Here is a 6,939-nt window from a genome sequence, read left to right as displayed (position 1 = left end):
GCATAACACCACCCAAATGTTCACGCAAAGAAAGAAGTTATAACTTTTTTTCTCGCTGTAGTATTGTTGTTGCCACTGCCGCCATGTCGAGGAGGTGTTGTGTTTTTTATTGTGAAAGCAAAACTTCTTAGGTTGGCCTTCCAAAAGAGGACGATATCCACTACGTTATGTCTAGACAGTCTAGCGCTTCTGACGTATATTCTGTAAGTATGTTTACATATTTAAAGGATTTGCCACTGATGATTCAAGCGTGATTTAAGCAGCGCTTGGTTTCTCCGATCACAAATTCAGACATGTTTTATGTTTACACAGCACAATACACAATGCAACGCGTAAAAAGACAGTATAAGTCATTATATTCAGTAATTCTTTCCCCACTGGATGCGACAAATTCATCGTTTATAATGGGTTTTATTGTTTTTGTCTCACCCTGCTAAGAGACGGTATCACAGTCACAATATGTTAAGAGGGCATAACATTTCCGTCACACACTTGAGGCATTTGGCCAATCACAATGCACTGGATAGCTGGCCAATCAGCAAACACCTCACTGTTTCAGAAAGGCGGGGCATAGAGGAGAAAACAATAATGTACAGTATGTGGAAAATGTGTTTTGAACCTTAAATCGCATAAACACATTTCATTACACCAAATACACAAAATAATGTTTGTTTTAGCAACTACATATGACCCCTTTAAGGTTGAATACATCAATATTATATTATAAAATATCATTACATTATATAACATTGAATATTTTTCCTTTAAATGTAATGTCCCTGAAATAAGTCAGACTTTTAAAATATACTTTAGTACTTTAGGTGCCTGAAAAGACATCAGTTATGAGACCTCTGACTTATCTTTTTCTATTAAAGATGAACACTGCTGGTATTTATGTCATTTTCAACTCTCTTTTACTTCAATAAGCAAAATCCTTCCTGATTCGGTAAAATGAAATAATTTCCATCATGACAGGATATAGTATTTAATTACAAGGGCATAAGGTCTGTACAGTAATTACTTTAATTCACCTGCGAATAGTGATAGGAATGTATCTATAAGTAGAAAAGGACATTCAAAACTAGAACTTTTTTGCATTTTATTTTTCTTTTCAAGCAGCTGGATTTTAATGGCGCACTCCTCTTTGAAAGGCTGGGCACGTCGTGTTATGTCAAAAGCTCATCGCTGCAATTACGACTCAAACTCTTTGCAATCATCCATCAGGGCGGCTGAAGTTCAAGAGTTTTATTGTCATGGTTTATCTGCTTTAATCACCTGAAGTGAAGTGGGAATACATTTAAAAATACATTCTGCAAAGGCTAATGACTGTAGCTGGAAGCTTGTGGGTGGACTATGGAGAGGTGGTGGGCGGCAAACGTCATGCAGACCCCAGTGTCACTCGACTACAGGGAACAGTGGGCTGAAATTAATGTCCAGCAGCAGACTCCTGGTGTAAACTGACAGGGAAGGGGGCAGAGTTACAGTGCTGTACTCTAATTACAACTGTTCTCATCCATATTTGGCTAAAGGAACACAATGGCTTGTACAAATTGACTGTTTTGATCTCTAAATTGCTCCTTTCCAATATAACATAATTAGACTGAGATTTCTGACCAAATAATTTTAGGAAAGAAAAATCTGTCACAGGCTGGCAAAAAGACTTCAAGACTCCCCTGCTGATATAACTTGTTCCTGTACAAATATGAAACACAAACATAAAAAAATAAAAAATAAAAAAAAAATCAATCAAGCAAGAAGAATGGCATATGGCTCTCTTAAATGAGCATTTGGAAAGTGAACACAATCCAATTTATTATCAAATAATCATGCTGATATGCATAATATGCATTTATATTGTACATGCTTAAATAAAATGACCTGTCTGATAGGAATTGAAATACTTATAAGTATATGTTTTGGCCTAGTAATGTTAAATCAAAAATATAAAACCAATGGAACGTTGTATTAAAACATTGCACAAAAAACCATAAATAAAAAAAATAATAATAATAAAAACAGAACTGGTGACTCTTGTCCAATCATAGGACAATTTAGGTGGCTTAAGTCTAACTGCTTGTTCTTTGAAGAGCTTCGGCCATGAAAAGCTTGCCGAGGTTTAGAGATGTGAACTCCTTGTTGGCTTGGCAGTATGTGTTGAGTAGACCTAAAGAAAAAAAATAGAACTATAAAATTCAGGGCAAAAACATTGTAGTTTATGGCATGAGACAGTGAGAAAGAAAGAAATCTCGAGGGAGTTGAAGAAGGTGCAGAATACAGACATAGCGAGAGAAACAGAAACAGAGGCAGGCTGCCTGCTGAACTGGCTCAGTTAATGTACTCCATTATGTACTGAAGGCTGGCCATCGAGCTCTTAGGTGATTGTCTTTCCGCTTGGCAGCGCTGCTGCTCATGCCACCGAGGAGTTTGGAGTTTAAAAGACCTTAAGAAATGGTGTGAGATGAGGTGCTCCCTTCCACGGCACCTGTAAGCTTCTAATTCAGCCCTAGATCAAGCCCTGACTCCACAGCACTACAAAGAGCTGCTCATGGAAACAAATACTCTTACTTGATGCCATTTTATCTGCATCTCTTCTGATCTTGATGTTAAATGTTACAGCTGACTTCTGTTAAGTTTGGTTTTAGGCCTGAGTCTGACCTACAGCAGTGTAAATTATACATATGCATATACATATACATATACATATACATATAAAGTGACATACAGCCAAGTATGGCGATCCATAATCAGAATATATACATATACATATATATTAGTGCTGGGCAATGATTCAATTTTTTTAAATCACGCCTAGTGTTAATTGTTATGTACAAAACTAATAATGCGTTCAAAAGTATTGTATTGTGCACTTTTTTCATTTAAAAGTACTGCTATATGAACAAAAGTGCAATAACATTTGGTTTGTAAACACTTAACAAATAAGGGACTTTTTTACAGCAGTATTCCTTTTACATAGTAGCAGTTAAAATATTTATTGTAAATCTTAACTTATAACAATAATGTAATTAAATGAAATATAAAGCAAGCTATTTGTCACTGCCAGGACATTAACATTTTATAGTTTGTTATAGAAAAACAAGTTATGCTCAGAGTCCAGAGCCTCGATCATAACATTATAACAGGCATCTTCCGAGTAAAGACCTGCACGATCGCGGGACCCAACGCAGCAGAGTGTGTCGCAGGACAACTCTTGATGGGCGGGTAGAGATACGGGAGAATAATTAAGGTGTGCTCACACTAGGCAATCTTAACTCTCAAAGCCTGGTTCGTTTGACTAGTGTGATCGCTTTATTTAGCAGTCCCTGGTTGAAAGAGGTGGGCAAGAGTGTGGTTCAGTTATATATAGATCAGTGATTGTGAGCGCTAACCGCACCGGACCGCAGATCTTCAATCCATCAATGTGCTGCGAGATTGCGTGAATATTTCTGAGCAGCAAAAGCAATAAATGTATAAAGCTATATATTGTGAGAGGGCCGTGTGTTACCACGTCACTTACGACTCAAAATAATAAACCACAAAGTTAACAAAACAATGCACTCCCCTGTGCCGAGCAAGCGCTTCTCTGCTGTCTTCACGTGTTATCGGAAACTTCCTATTTCCCATTTATGAAGCCATGATTACGAGTTCGTTGCATTCTTTTCTGTGAAAAATAACAGTGGACAGTGGTTTGTGAATGTTGATGCTTAGCCTAAATAATTTGATCGGGAGCATCCTGTCCTGTGACCCATGATTTGTTTGTATGTGTATTTCAGAGCCAGTGAGCAATGGACTTTCATAATAACAATAAAAAAAACGGTGTTATTGCACAATAAAATAATTATCGGCATTAACCGATTTAAGTGTTAACACGATAATAACACGTTAACTTGCCCAGCCCTAATATATATATATATTAAGTAAATTAAGTAAATAAGTAAATTATTGGTGTACTATTTTTATACATACTTAGACAATAAAATGGTAGTAAATATATAAAAAGTAAATACAATATTTTACATTTTAAATTGCACAATTGCAATTATTCATATTATATAAATCATACTTCACTTCAAAAATTAGTTGCAATATGTGTTTCATGTCATGTCAACTATTGTGCACTTCAAAATCCAAATATTTGACAAATAAACTTAAAAAAGTAAACTACTCATTGTCAATTATTTATTATCAAAAAATTATATTTTGTTTGATTTCAAAAATGCCCCAAAATATAATCCTTTTCAAAGGCTGAACATTCAAAATCTGAAACCATGTGTTGCTGAGTAAACAGCATGACTCTAGAGTTACATAACAAAGAGTCCAGCAGTTCAGGGTACAAGATGACATGACAGACATATCACCCTCCTCCAGCTATTTTCTCTCAGACAGCGGCTGATCTATAATATACTACCTCCATAACAAGTTAGAAACAATTGCTTTAAATCAATCCCCGGCAAGGCCTCTGTAATGTTCCTCATAAATTACCTCTCCTCCCTTCCATCTCAACTCCACAGGACAGAAAAAGGGACAAGTCCAAATCTTTTCAGATCCAAATGAGATGAAATGAGGAGGAGACGGCTAGCGCTGTGTTGGGATGTCTTACATCGCTCAAGAGCAGAGATTTGGCTTCCATTACTGAGCAGACACTAATCATCCACTTAAAGCTTGTAAACACAACTTATAATGTGTAAACATTACATATTTCTACTTACACTGGAAAGCCTGACAAACTGATATGAAATAACGGTTCGATTTTTAATTGAACCATCTTGAACTTTTAGATTAAAAAAGTTTGCATGTGTTTTTTGTTAAGCGTCATATTTAAGGTTTTTATGGCTCATATAGTACAATAACGAAGAGACTCATACTTGATAGGAAAATTGAGCAAAATTATGCAATTAGGTGTTCTCGCTGATGTTTATATCATATTTGTGTGTGTGTGTGTGTGTGTGTGTGTTTAATAACAATAATAATATTATGTGTGTGTGTGTGTGTGTGTGTGTGTGTGTGTGTGTGTGTGTGTGTGTAATGATGCATATGATAAAATATATGATATATCATTTATAGGGCTGGAAAGTGATTCAAATTTTTAATCTAATTAATTACATGATGTGGGGATTAATTAATCTAATTAATCGCACATCAAATTCGGGAAATTACTCTGAAATTATAATTTAAAGTCATTGTGCAAAGGATCAAACAGAGATTACAAAAAGTAGGTTCGGCAAGAAATAATTTGTTTGATAAAAATTTGTGCATATAGCCTACTCTTTTGGACAATGTTAGAAAATGATGACAGAATTATTTTTGTTTCGGTGAAATATAACTTTAATTTATTTTCTTAGTTTTATTATTATTACTATGAAAATATGAAATCCTTTCTTTAATGAAATGTTACTCCAAATAATAAATTAAAACTGCCAGTAAATTGTGGTAAATGTCTTAATGATTAAGTCATCGAGTCATTTATTCATTCATTTGATTCGTTTAAATGGCTGATTCATTAAGGAGTGAAGTAAATGGTTCTTTATAAATGGTTCATTGAATCATTAGGCTTGTTCGACTTGAATCAGTCACCATCAGACAGATCGGTGCGTGACATCAAAGAACCACAAGAGCTTTAGAGAGCAGACGACTCCTTGTGCTTTTGAATCACTCTCACGGTACTTTGATGTCAAACACCGAACAGCACCACTTCAAAGCCAACGTGACTAATTCGTTCAAAACCTGGATTAAGAAATTAAATGCTGCTGTGGGTTGCTCGGGGATGAACAGTTCTGATTTGTCTTTATATTTTGGTTGGCAAATTGAGCAAAACGGACAACATTGTGTAAAATAACACAATATTAACTTCTTAATGTACTGTTGTTTAAGATGAGTATCACAGTTGCACTCGTGTGATTTTGCACTTAGCCTACAGCTCGTGTGATATTTCTTATCTATGTGATAGAAATATGAGACAAAATTTCAAACAGGGGAATTTTGCCCCATATCTTGAATTTTAGGTATATTTTCTAGGCTCCATCATGCACTGAGTTGTTGCCCTGCCTCATATTAGTCATCAATCGGCTGTATGAAATGGCAGATGATCCATATAGGTCTGGCGCGGGACAAGTGCATTAAATGCATTAATAATTATAACACGTTATTTTTCTCTATAATTAATCAATCTAATTAAATTACCAGCCCTAATTATTTATAATATCAAATGCTTGCAGGAAAGATGACATACTAGCAATGAGCAGGGTGTCCATTCGTGGAGGCGGCTGAGGAGGCTTGAACATCTTTCTCAGGTCTTCCTCAGGAAGCAGAGGCTCTCCTCGACTCTGTCTCCGCACGTCTCTGAATGTACTGTAGAGGGATGAAGAACAAACAGTTATTCTGAACTTGAAATCTTGATTAAGACGGCAATGTCAGGCCAGGAGAGGTGGCAGAGTATTTAAAAGAAGTGGAAGATGACAGCTGGAACAAAAGACACTGATGACTGTGTTGTGAAGGAGCTGTCTAAAAAGGATGAAGAATGAAAAAGTAAAAAAAATCTGAGTAATTATTCAACTAATCACTGATAATGCAAGTGCATTGTGTCCTTTGTGCCTTCTTGTAATCAATCACATTTTCTGCATCAGGTGTTAGATTTAAAGAAATGAGTAAATAATGAGAGAATCACTATGTCATTACAGTATCAGGGGAATTTGGGAGGTCACATGTACTTCAATCAATCACAAAGCTCATGGCAACAGAGTCCAGCACTGAAGAAGGCCATTACCACCTCGCCTCTCCCGTCTCATACAGACCTTGATACACAGCCACTCAATAAATCTCTTTTAACTTCACTGACTTTATAGAGTCAGTGCCTTGGCTGGCTGCGTGGCACAAAAATCCCAGACACTCTCGCATGAATAGGAAGATTTGCAGCCTAATATTTGAAAATGAAAATGAACGAAA

General features: G+C 36.0%; 1 pseudogene; it reads right to left on the bottom strand.

The window, feature by feature from the left end:
• Window positions 1-699: 699 nt before the first annotated feature.
• LOC113120178 (eukaryotic translation initiation factor 3 subunit H-B-like) overlaps window positions 700-6,939 on the bottom strand; it is a 47,214-nt pseudogene continuing 40,974 nt past the window's right edge.

Source organism: Carassius auratus, chromosome 19 (genome assembly GCF_003368295.1).
Source record: "Carassius auratus strain Wakin chromosome 19, ASM336829v1, whole genome shotgun sequence".
Classification (NCBI taxonomy): Eukaryota; Metazoa; Chordata; class Actinopteri; order Cypriniformes; family Cyprinidae; genus Carassius; species Carassius auratus.
The sequence above is the reverse complement of the archived record's forward strand: the minus strand, read 5'-3'. Positions and strand labels throughout refer to the sequence as shown.